Genomic DNA, 13,841 nt, shown 5'->3' on the forward strand with positions numbered 1-13,841 from the left:
GACCTGGATTGTTCTCATTGGTTCTTCCCTACATAGGGAAGTTGTCAGCCTTATTTCCATTGTTGCACGTTTGAGCTGAATTGCTTTGAATAAACAGCTATTTTTAGTCAAGCCGTCTCCTGCTTCTTTCTTCGAGTCAGAAGATTCCCTGCTTATAACACTCAAGGCTCAAAGTTGTGAAAGAGCATCGAGCACAATAAATTAAAGAAGTGCAAGAAATCGTTTTTTTAAGCTCCATAAAATGAAATGGCTTTCGGTTCTGTCTTTCTTCTTTCTTTTTTTTAAGGTGAAAACTGTTTAGATGCCTCCTGGGAAGATTCCTTCATGGCAGCTCTTGGAAATTGTTCTTTGTCACCCCTAGTTGTTCTGCATCTGATCTATGAGTGGGGGGGAAAAATAACGTTTTTCTGGCCAGGAACTTTACTCCATTATTAACAGACAAAGCAATACAGATAGTCCTTGACCTATAACTACAATTGAGCTTGACCTATAACTACAATTCTATAACTAGAATTTCCATTACTAAGCAAGATAGAAGTTTTTAGATTATTATTAGAGTTGGAAGGGACCTTGTAGATCATCTAGTCCAACCCTCTGCACAAATGGGAGTCCTTACAGCTGCGAGAGCTATCATGGGCTTTCCTAAATATGCCCATGTCACACCAACACTCCGCAGTCTGCATTGGTTGCCGATCAGTTTCCGGTCACAATTCAAAGTCTTGGTTATGACCTATAAAGCCCTTCATGGCATTGAACCAGAATATCTCTGGGACTGCCTTCTGCCGCACGAATCCCAGCGACCAGTTAGGTCCCACAGAGTTGGCCTTCTCCGGGTCCCGTCAACTAAACAATGTCGTTTGGCGAGACCCAGGGGAAGAGCCTTCTCTGTGGCGGCCCCGACCCTTTGGAACCAACTCCCCCCAGATATCAGAGTTGCCCCCACCCTCCTAGCCTTTCGAAAGCTCCTTAAAACCCACCTCTGTCGTCAGGCATGGGGGAATTGACATTTTCCCTCCCCCTAGGCTTATAAAATTTATGTATGGTATGCTAGTATGTATGATTGGTTTCTAAATTGGGGTTTTTTAAATTAACTTAAATACAGTATTAGATTTGTTTACATTGTATTATTATTGCTGTGAGCCACCCCGAGTCTGCGGAGAGGGGCGGCATACAAATCTGATTAATAAATAAAATAATAAATAAATAAATTTTGGACAAATGGCAGTCCAATCTCCCTTTGAAAGTCTCAAGTGTTGGAGCTCATACAACTTCCGCAGGCATGACTGCCATTTCTTATAATAACTTTTTTAAAGGTGTTTTAGTTTGTTAATGTTTTAGCCTTAGATAATGTTCGACTTCTTTTACTTTTTTGTATCTATTTATTGTATTCAGACTGTCGTTCTAAGCCGCCCTGGGTTCTCTGGGATTGGGCGGCATAGAAGTCAAATGAATGAATGAATGAATGAATGAATGAATGAATGAATGAATGCTATTGCTATCTTTGATAGTAAAAACTCTGTTAGGTCTCTAAAGCGCCTGTACCCAGAGGAAGTCAACCTCTGATGAAAATTCCCCTGATTAAAATTCCAAACCCCTTGGAATTTTTGGGGGAAAGGAAAAGTACACAACAGAACTCTTGTGCCGGAGTTTTTGTTTAGGGATTAGATCATTATTTTCGTTTAACAGTTGGTCGTATGTTATAATTTTGTCAGGGGTTAATGCATTCGGGTATATAATTGCTTCTGTTGGGGATATCCATTTTGGGATACAGAGGTAGTGGGTTTTTTTTAATGAAGTGTCAGGTGTTAATTAAGGTTTTTCGTATGTAGTGTGATCTGAAGTATGTTGGTATTTTACCTATGTCTGCCATCAGAAACTTGTGCCACCCGGATTGAAGGTCATAGCTTTCAAGTGTTAATATTCTAGAATTTTTAAGTGTTATCCATTCTTTCAGTAAATTTGCAATTGAGGCATGGTAATATAGTTCCAGGTTTGGTAACCCGAATCCACCTCTTGACCTATGGTCTTGTAGGTCTTTAAGTTTTATTCTGGCCTTTTTTTTTGTCCATATAAATTTGCGAATATGGATAAAACTTTAGGGAAATCTACACCACTATGTGCTTAAACCACAGGCCGCAAAGCATGAAAGCCCCAGCTCTAACGCTGGCCTTCTCTTCTTACTACACCCCTTTTGCTACAATTTCCTATCCCCCTTCCCCTTATATCTCTTTCCCTTCTTCCCCAACCCCCTACCTTTCTTCTTTTCTCCCTCCCCACCTACGTGTACTATATAAGTAAATTATAAATGTTAGAATGTACATTATATATATCCCATTTGCTTTTCTGTACCCTGTTTTTAATGTATATAGTCAATAAAAAAAATTATATTAAAAAAAAAAAAGAACTCTTGTGCCGGAATGCGGAAATTAAGACGCAAAATCTGAACACACACCTGGACGCAAAGGTGCAAAGATGCAGGGCAACTTTATTTATTTATTTTGATTCCTAATTTGCCCATCTCCCGATGGACTCAGAGCAGCATATAACAATAAAACAACCTACAAAATTTTAAAACCCAATATTAAAAAACATTCATCCATCTATCATTCATAGTGTTGTGTTTGTTTTAAAATATTCGCAGAAAATCTGCGATTGGTTAAGACGCGGCTATTCAGAAAAAAGCCGCGAAAGTTAAATGTGTGTCAGTTGGTAAAAGCCCGCGTTAAAAAGAGTATAAAAGGGCAACGGGTTAGCCGTTGCCCTCATTCCGGCGATTCTACCGTTCCAGAGTTTGTATTCTCTCTTGTCATGAATAAAACAGTTTGATTTAAGACTACCGGAGTCCAGACTTTTCAGTGGCGACGAGGAGGTCGAACTCCCGCTAACGCAGCCATGAACTCGGCCATGGCTCCACCGCCGCCCGTATTCAACTCCGAGACGGAAGCTTGGACCTCGTATATGTCCAAATTTACATTTTTCTTGAAAGCGAGCAATCTACATGACGCCGATGACGAGAGGAAGAAAGCTATATTCCTCGCTTATTGCGGCACAGAAGTCTACAGCCTAGCCTCTACACTCGTTGACCCAGACACCCTGGAAACCGTCGCATGGTCAACTCTACAAGCAAAACTTGCCGCCCATTATCAGCCGACGACTCCTGTCCGCGTATACCGCCATCAATTCGCTCAGATGAGGCAAGCGGACGGAGATCCACCAACGATTTTATAACTCGCCTACGCGCACTCCTCCCGAAGTGCAAATACAAGGATCCAGAGGAACAGCTCATGGACCGCCTTATTTTCGGTCTAACCAATATCACGCTCCAGAAGAAATATTTAGTTGATGAGGATGCCTCTCTCCAAGACATTCTTAAGGCAGCAAAAGCCTCCGAGGTATCTGAAACATCTGTTGCCGAAATTAAACGCGCAACCTCAACCGTTCATCACATTCCTGATGAATCACCTTGGCACGCCTGCCCTTCTGATGAAAAACACTCAGAATCCGCTACTCCAGACGACACCTGTCTCCAAATCCGAAGAGCCTCCGACCACGACGCCAAAGAAGCCTCCCGTGCAGACAGATGTGCCGGCTGCAACGGAAACCACCCTCGTTTTCGCTGCCATTTCAAGGACGCCTACTGCCGCCGTTGCCAGCGCCGCGGCCACATCGCCGAAGTCTGCCGCGCCGCCAACCCAACTCCAGCAACTCAACAAAACCAACGACCCTATTTTGCACCGAGGAATCGACGACCACCGTTTTCGCGCAACGTTTCCCGCCCGGCTGACAACTCGCCCTCTTCTAACCAACGAGGTAACTCCCCTTCTTCCGTAAACTGCAATTTTCCCGCTGCGGAAAACAAGCTATTTGTTTCTCTTTTCCTCAACGGCCACCCCTGCCAAATGGAATTAGACACCGGGTCCAGACATTCCATAATGCCTTGGGAAAAACTTAAATTATATTTACCTCGTGTTAAACAAACTGACTTGCAACCGTGGGAACCGGGTTTGAGTGACTTTCAGGGCCATTCAATTCCAGTGTTAGGATGCTTAAATGTTCCTATTGCGTTTAAAAAATTTCAAGGGTTTTTACCTCTGTTAGTAGTTGACGGTCCTAAACACTCATTACTGGGACTTCGTTGGTTACAACCTTTAGGTATTGAAATTTCAGGGGTTAACAATATATGTGACTCTTTTGACCCAAATGATTTATTGAAAGAATTTCCCGAAGTTTTCTCTAGCTCTCTGGGTAAATATACAGGCAGCCCCATTTCGTTTAATTTGGACCCAAATATTTCGCCCATCCGATTAAAGCCCCGCAGAATCCCCATTCCACTTTTGCCTAAAGTGGATGAACAATTGGACAAATTAATAGCTCAGGGCATTTTAGTTCCCACTGACCACGCTAAATGGGAAACTCCTATTGTAACGCCCGTTAAGCCGGATGGCTCTATTAGAATTTGCGCAGATTATAAAGCCACGATTAATAAAGCGCTACAGCATAATGCCTATCCAATCCCAGTAGTGCAACAACTCTTGCACACCTTAGGAAATGGGTCCATCTTCGCGAAGTTGGACCTGGCACAGGCATATCAACAGCTCACCGTAGATCAAGACACCTCTGAAGCCCAGACAATCGTAACTCATAGGGGTGCCTTTAAATGCACCCGGCTCCAGTTTGGAGTCTCTACCGCCCCAGGTATCTTTCAGGGTTTGATGGAACGCATTTTAAATAATATTCCTGGGGTCGTTCCATATTTCGACGAGGTATTAATATCTGCCACATCCAAATCTGAGTTATGGGACAGAATCAGGCGCGTTTTGACCAAATTTAAAGAAACAGGACTCCATTTGAAAGCAGACAAATGTTCTTGGGCTGTGCCCAAAGTTGAATTCTTGGGGTTTACAATAGATCGTTTTGGGATTCACCCCACAAATGACAAAGTTGATGCCATAAGAAATGCCCCCACCCCTTCAGATAAGACAGATTTACAAGCATTCCTAGGACTCCTTAACTTTTATTCCGTCTTTCTTAAACAGAAAGCGACGGTGGCAGAACCGCTTCATAACCTCCTAAAGAAAGACTCTGCCTGGACGTGGGGACCAAAAGAACAAGCCGCTTTCCAAGCAGTAAAAAATTTACTTTCCTCCAATAGTGTCCTAGTGCAATATAATGTAGCTATGCCCTTATCCCTAACCTGCGACGCTTCACCGTTCGGCATAGGAGCCGTCCTCAGCCATAATTTTCCGGACGGCACAGAAGCCCCAATAGCCTATTATTCTAAAACTCTTTCGGCAGCTGAAAGGAATTACTCCCAGCTCGACAAGGAGGCGTTAGCCCTTGTCGCTGGAGTTAAACGTTTTCATTATTACCTTTGCGGTCGGCCCTTTACGTTAATCACCGACCATAAACCGCTTTTAGGCATTTTGGCGGGAAACAAACAAACTCCCGCCTTTCTTTCTCCTCGCATGACTCGCTGGACTATTTTTCTAGCCGCTTACAATTATACATTAATCCACAGGGGGGGGAAAGACATAGGAAATGCTGATGCATTAAGCAGGTGCCCCCAAACAGAATTAGTCAATGATCCAGCCCCTGCCTCAAGCGTTTTATTAATTGAATCTAGTAAACAAACGTTATTAACAGCAACAGAAATAGCCAATCAGACACAAGCAGATCCAATTTTGAAATTTATTAAACAATGGATATTAAAGGGATGGCCAATTGAACAACAACCAAACCAATTTCAACCTTTTAAGAATAGACAGCTTGAATTAAATGTGTTAAAAGATTGTATATTGTGGGGAGACAGGGTTGTTATTCCAAAAGCCTTACAGAAGCAAGCATTGCAGTTATTGCATATAGGTCACCCAGGAATAGTCAAAATGAAAACTATTGCCAGAAGTCATTTATGGTGGCCAGGGTTGGACAAGGACATAGAGTCATGGGTGGGTGGTTGTATACCCTGCCAGAGAACAAGACCCAACCCACCAAAAGTTACACCATCAGAGTGGCCAACACCAAGAGGGCCCTGGTCTAGAATACATATTGACTTTGCAGGACCAATCAGGGGCCAATCCTTTTTACTGGTTGTGGATGCATACTCCAAGTGGCTGGAAATTGAACTCATGGCATCCACAACTACTAGTGCAACTATAAAGGCATTAAGAAAAATGTTTGCCACACATGGTATTCCAGATACTTTAGTATCTGACAACGGGCCTCAGTTAACAGCCCGTCAAATGGAACTATTTCTTGCAGACCAGGGCATAAAACATGTGCTCACTCCACCTCATTTTGCCCAAGCTAATGGGCAAGCAGAACGAATGGTTAGAACCACAAAGGAAGCATTAAACAAAGCACCACTAGGAGATTGGCAACAACAAATTGATGAATTTTTAACCATTCAGCATATTACGCCGTCAGCGTCAACAAACAAAAGCCCGGCAGAACTTTTAATGGGCAGAAACCTTCGTTCTAAATTAGACAGAATTCACCCAAATTACCAGAATGACCAAAAAGAAATAAAAATACAAAGTGAGAGACATTTTAACATCGGGGATTTAATTTATGCCAAAGACTATGATTCAAACGATAAATGGAAAGATGGCACAGTATTGGATAAAACAGGTTTAAAAACATACGTTGTAATATTAACAGATGGGCGCAGTTGGCATCGGCATGTCGACCAACTACGCAAAAGAATGAAGACTAACCCAGACATTTTACCTACTGTAGACAAACCAATAGAGGACTTACCAGAACCACCTCGAGACTCCAGCGATGGCTGCTTGTTGCCCCTGGCGGCCGGCGAAGATCAAAATGCATCATCGCAACCAGGCCCGTCAGAGACTAGCCTTAGCGGAGCAACGGAGCCAGCCGTCCAGGCAAGCAGCTCCCAGCAAAATGAACTGCGCAGGTCCCAGAGATCTGTGAAACCACCAATCCGCTTACAGGACTATGTGACGTGGATTAACACGTAATCATGGTCTCAGCCGAAGAGGGAGGGGTGTTGTGTTTGTTTTAAAATATTCGCAGAAAATCTGCGATTGGTTAAGACGCGGCTATTCAGAAAAAAGCCGCGAAAGTTAAATGTGTGTCAGTTGGTAAAAGCCCGCGTTAAAAAGAGTATAAAAGGGCAACGGGTTAGCCGTTGCCCTCATTCCGGCGATTCTACCGTTCCAGAGTTTGTATTCTCTCTTGTCATGAATAAAACAGTTTGATTTAAGACTACCGGAGTCCAGACTTTTCACATAGATATTGGTCGGAGCAGAATATTATAGCTCAATGGCCCCAGGCTTGCCAGCAAAACCATTTTTTAAGGCCTTTTGGAAGGCCAGGAGGGTGGAGGTGGTGCGAATCTCGGGGGGGGGGGTGTTCGTTGCAGAGGACCGGAGCCAGAGGGGGAACACAGTGGGGTAGCAAAAATGGAGTTCCACCCCAGAGCACCCAATTTGCACTGAAAGTTGAAAGAAAATGCAGGGCATCCTGCATAAGCCATGCCTACAGTGTGGTAGTAAAAAGTTTGGTAGCCTTTCACTGACCGGACCCACCACAGAGAAGGCCCTTCCGCATGGTCCCACCAGCCGGCATTGCTTGACTGATGGGAATCAGAGAAGGCCAACTCTGTGAGATCTGCGGAGAGGGGCGGCATACAAATCTAATAAATAAATCTAATCTGGGACATATGAGGCAGAACACGGTCTTGTAAGTAATCCGGTCCTAAGCCATGTAGGGCTTTATAGGGGATTACCAACACCTTAAATTGTGTTCGGAGACCAATCGGAAGCCATTGCAGCTTGCAGAGTGTCGGAGTTATATGGGTGTAACTAGGTACACCCATAACAACTGATATGGCTGCATTCTGGACTTATGATCTATTTCTTCCAAAAACCTTCCCCTTTGTGGCCTTGTTTCTGCATTTATGACCTCGTCTGCACTTTTCCATAAATAATACAGTTGAACTTCTGCATTTTTCATGCTACCAATAGATCAGCAGTCTCCTAGAACAGGGAACTCCAGTTTTGTTTTGTGATCTTTAAACTAGTGGGCACTTCTGCAGCCTATTAGCAATATTAATTACAATAACATCTAAAGGACACCATTAACTTTGGATAGGCATTCCGAGTACATCGTCCAGGGCAAACCCCACAAGAGCAAATGCGCATAAGTGGCTTCTCTGCTGCTTTTACTACATACTCAGGTACAAATTCTCATTTTGACGACAAATAAATATCGCTTGGTAATAAATCACAACCTCACAAATGGGCAGAGATGGCGTGAGTCTGGGTCGAAGGCACCATAGCTAAAAGTGGTGAAGGCACATAAAAGGCTCAACAAAAGCTAAGTATAACTACCTCAGGGGAATAATAATAATAATAATAATAATAATAATAATAATAATAATAATAATAATAATAATACTGGCGGCACAAGAACAGGCCATTAGAACAAATGCTGTCAAAGCCAGAATTGAAAAATCAACAGACAATCCAAAGTGCAGACTCTGTAAAGAAACAGATGAAACAATTGATCACATACTCAGTTGCTGCAATAAGATCTCACAGACTGACTACAAGCATAGACATGATGCTGTGGCACAGATGATCCACTGGAACTTGTGCCAGAACTACCATTTACCAGTGGCAAAGAACTGGTGGGATCATAAGCCCGAAAAAGTGGTCGAAAATGAGCAAGCAAAACTACTGTGGGACTTCCGACTTCAGACTGATCGAATTCTGAAGCATAACACACCAGACATCCTGATTGTGGAGAAAAAGAAAGTATGGATCATCGACATCGCAATCCCAAGAGACAGCAGAATTGAGGAGAAGCAGCTAGAGAAATTAGTGAAATACGAAGATCTAAAAATCGAGCTGCAACGACTCTGGCATAAGCCAGTGAAAGTGGTCCCAGTGGTACTTGGCACGCTGGGTGCAGTGCCAAAGGATCTCAGCGGACATTTGAAAACCATTGGAATTGACAAAATCTCCATCTGTCAATTGCAAAAGGCCGCTTTACTGGAATCGGCAAACATAATTCGCCGCTACATCACGCAGTCCTAGGTGCTTGGGAAGCGCCCGACTGGTGATGAAATACGAAATCCAGCATAGTGATCTCGTTTGCTGTGTTGTACTGACATAATAATAATAATAATAATAATAATAATAATAATAATAATAATAATAATATTATTTATTAGATTTGTATGCCGAAGCAAGTTCTTAATTAAGGAAACAAAAGGACAAATGTTTTTTTATTAATATTTTTATTGATTTTTATAATATAAAACACACACACAACATATAACATGTGCTCAGTGATCCCACCACCAGATAATCAATCATACCCCACCACCAGTTGGGGGTACTTCTTGTATAAATCATTTAAACCCAAGAGTGAAATATTTCTTTACATATTATAGAGTGATTCCAACTTGTTTCTTATAGCTTGGTCTCGGATCCTACTCGCCATATATCGTCTTACCTTGTCCCAGCTGTTGCAAAACAGTTTCATTAATCAAATTCATGCTTTTTATTATAATCTCAAATTGAATGTGGTCCACCATATGCCTATACCAATTTTGCATTGTCCATTTTGTCGCATCAATGTTAGGCCTGAGAAAATGGGAAGTCCCTCCCCCAGTCTCACCAACAGCTATCAAACAAAGGAACTGGGCCTGCTTCTGCGTAGACACTGAAAAAACCCAGTTCTGTGATGTCACTGTGACATCATCAGAGGTTTGCTACTGGTTCTATAGAACCGGTATGAATCGGGAGGAACCCACCTCTGGTTCTGGTGCTTTATAGTTATTGTTACAATTTAAGATGGCTGTCCATACATTTTTCAATGCACATCAATACATAAATACATTTTAAATGTACATAAATATACATAAATACATTTTCTGCATTGGAAATATTAGTTTTCTACCCACCATAAATGCTTTTCTTCTTATACCTATGGCAATTTTGCACCATTAATGCTTGCTTGAAGGGCTTCGGGGATTTTCTTTTTTTAACTAATGTACTGCTCAAAAAAAAATAAAGGGAACACTCGAATAACATATCCTAACACTCAAATAACATATTCAAATAACATATCTGAATGAATGAAATATTCTCATCGAATACTTTGTACTGTACAAAGTTGAATGGGCACAACAGCATGTGAAACTGATTGTCAATCAGTGTTGCTTCCTAAGTGGACAGTTTGATATCACAGAAGTTTGATTTACTTCGACCGATATTGTGTCGTTAAGTGTTCCCTTTATTTTTTTGAGCAGTGTATATGTTGTGGTTAGCTCTGGCCCAGCTCCTGCCGCAAGGACTGTGGATGTGGGGGAGACATCCACATGCTGCAGGCCTGTTTTGCTCCCGGTGGAATCTGCTGATGAAGGCTCCTCTGATCAAGAAGACACGAGTGACAGGGAGGAGGAGAGTGTGGCAGACAGCTCAGAAGGAGATCAATTATCTAGCTCCTCCTTGGATTCAGAACAAGAGTTAATGATACAGCCACGCATGCGGAGAGCGATGCATAGGCAACAACAACTGAGAGATTATTATCAAAGAAAATGAGGCCACCTGTGGTTGGGTGGGGCTGTGGTAATCAGTGAGGCTGCTATAAAAAGCAGCCTGTAGGTTTGGCCATTGTGGAGGATTATCTGATCATTGTGTTTCGTGACTGCTTTACTGACTTGGACTTTTTGTGTGCTGATTTTCCCCCGCTTTGAAACTAAACCAGAGCAAAGTGTGTTTCACTTTGTGAAAGAAGAAGGACTGTGAATTGCTTCACAGCTGCAAGATAAGTATCACAGAACTGATAAGGGACTTGTATAAATTACCAGTTTGGTTGGAGACGAGTGCTCTTTGCTATACCAAAAGAGGGCTTTGTTTAAGTGAATTTTCATTATAAAGAACATTGTTTTGAATTTTCAAACGTGTGTGTGTGTGCAATTTGTACCTGTGAATTTTTGGGAGGAGTCTACCAGAGAGCCCGACAGAACAGTATATATATTCCAAGGCTTGAAAAAGTTGGTAACGTAAATTCCTGCTCTAGAAGTCTTACTGCTTTAAGGATTCACTACTTGCTCTCCTTCCCATCCTTTCCACAATCCACTTTTTCTGGCAGCCCTTTTTATTATCCCCTTCTGTCACCCACCCCTCTTTCTTTCCTTTTCTTTTTTTAAAAACACCATCTGGTTTTCTTTGTTAGCAACTTCTCCTTTCGCCTTGATCGTCTTATATTTTATTTATGCTTAAGTCTAAAGTTAAAATCTTGTTTGTTTGCAACCTTCAGCTGTGTTTCCCTTCATGTGTGATGTTTTAAAAATTGACTAAACAAAAGGAATTCATTATATTTTACATTTGCATTCTAGTGACTTTTGAAAGCATCTGTTCCTTCGCTGTTTCCAAAATTTCTTGAGATCCCAAAAGTTATTAGGCAGTTTTCCCTTCAGGCTTCAACCCCTGTATTTAAGAATTAGTAATTAGTCTCCTGTGTCATATTTCCTCTGAAAAACTATGGTTCGTGTCCCATGTTTGTAATGCAGATTGAAGATTGGACATTGTCTAACACAATTACAGTTTTGTATCTCAGCCACGTATGCTCCAACAGGCATCCCATTCTGTAGCCAACTTAGTTTTCTGGGTGTACAATTTTCTTCATCTCAATAGAACAACAAAAATTGCACTGGGAATACCCAGGTGCAACCCAAGTAATGAGAACTGGATTTTCGGAGTAGAAATAATTTTAATTATGTTTGCCTTTTTCTCCAGAGAATCACATTGTGCTTTTTTTTTTTTTTAAGAAAACTAATCCTGTTCATTGGGCACAGGGAGTGCAATTTAGAAGACAGTTTGCTCTCTCATTAAATTCCACATTATTTTTCTCTGAATGCCAACTAATCAACTTAATGCTGCATATGAATGGGACAAATCCATGCTCTCTTGTGGGTTTTGGATCCCTGTGTATGAAATCCCTCTTTTTCTTTATAGTTGTGTGCAGTAATGGGCAGCCAAAATTTTACTGCCATACTGTGGGTGTGGCTTAATGGTCATGTGACTGTGTAGGAGTGGGTTGCTGGCCATGTGACCAGGTGGGAGTGGCTTGAACGATCATCATTGTTCAAGTGAACTGTTAAGTCCTTGACTTATAACCTTACTAGTGTCGCTCGCTGGAGTGACAATTTGCTTTGTGTTTCCTGTGCTCTCCTTCTTGGGTCATCCCCCCCTGCCTCAGGCTGGGTAGCTAAGCAAACAGGTGCTGCCAGAAGCATAAATGCTGCTAGCGCCACTTCCACCCATGCCTTCTGCTTGTACCTCAGGCAGGAGGTGGCTGTGTGAGGCTGGAGGGGAGCTGGGCAGGCGAGAGGGAAGCTCGTCCGAGGCCAGGAAGGAGCAAAGAGGAAAAAAGCAAGGAGTGCAGCTGCAGCAGCAGTAGCAGCAGGGAAGAAAAGGAGAGCCAAGACGAGACCAGTAATTCAGGAAGTGACAGCCGCCAATCAGCTGGAGCTTCATTTCCGCCGGTGGAACTGCGTTCCACCCCGTCCTGCCTGCTGCCCACCACTGGTTATCATAGTTCCCTCTAAGCTGAGCAGTGAGCAATCGCTCACTTAAAAATCATCATCAACTCAGAGTTTTCCAAACCTGCCCAGAAGCCGAGAGGGAAAGAGTGAGAGGGAAGGAGAGAGAGAGGAAGAGAGGAAGAGAGAGAAACTGATAGAAAAAAGTGAGGAAGGAAAATAGAAAGAAAAAGAATGGGAGTAAGGAAGAGAGAAAGAAAATCAAAATCTAATTTGAAACTAGCTCAACTATTTAAGTGGCATTTTGATATTGATAGAGTTGCCCTATTATGAGCTCACTATTATAGACACACAGTACAGTATTTTATTTTGAAATTCTCTGAGGCAAAACAGGGTGGGTTTTTTATTTGTTTGTTTGTTTGTTTATTTATTTATTTTTTCTGTGCCACCCAGACACTATACTTTTCCAACCCCCCCAAAAAAAAAAAATTAGAGGGAACACTGCTGGTTATGTGTTAAATTTCCTCAACTTTATCTATCCAACAAAGGTTACTTCTATCAAATTTAGATCAGGTACATCAAGATACTCCAATAAACAAATTTATTTGTTTATTGATTTATTTGTTTATTGATTGATTGATTGATTGATTGATTGGATTTCTATGCCGCCCTTCTCCAAAGACTAGGGGCGGATTACAACATATAAAAAATGGTATGTTACAATAAGGTTAAATCCTATTAAATTAAAATTACATAATTATCTAAAATTCCTAGTTATATTAAAATCAATCACACCCATTCGTACAGCAACCATATAATCATTCATGGGCCAGGGGCTAAGATCTTATCGGCCCAAGCTAGGTGGCATAAATGAGTCTTAAAACTCTTATGAAAGGCAAGGAGGGTGGGGACAATACGAATCTCCGGGGGGAGCTGATTACAGAGGGGCCGGGGCCCCCACAGAGAAGACTCTTCCCCTAGGTTCCGCTGATGTTGATGGGACCTGGAGAAGGCCAACTCTGTGGGACCTAACCGGTCGCTGGGATTCATTCAGAAGGAGGTGGTCCCGCAAGTAATTTTGTCTGATGCCATGTAGGGCTTAATAGGTCATAAAGTTGCTATTGCTGGTTATGTTTGTTTGTTTTCTCATTTGTGCTATAAGTTTATATGTTGCTATTCAAAGGATAGAAGCCATGTGGCAGTGCATAACTATTGGGCCGATATTATTATAATAGAGCAAATGGGAAAAAGAAGAAAACAGAGAAAACAAAAGTAGGAATAAGTACAAGAAGGTCCTATTATTTGAGATGCCCACTTAGAC

Source organism: Erythrolamprus reginae, chromosome 3 (genome assembly GCF_031021105.1).
Source record: "Erythrolamprus reginae isolate rEryReg1 chromosome 3, rEryReg1.hap1, whole genome shotgun sequence".
Taxonomy (NCBI): Eukaryota; Metazoa; Chordata; class Lepidosauria; order Squamata; family Dipsadidae; genus Erythrolamprus; species Erythrolamprus reginae.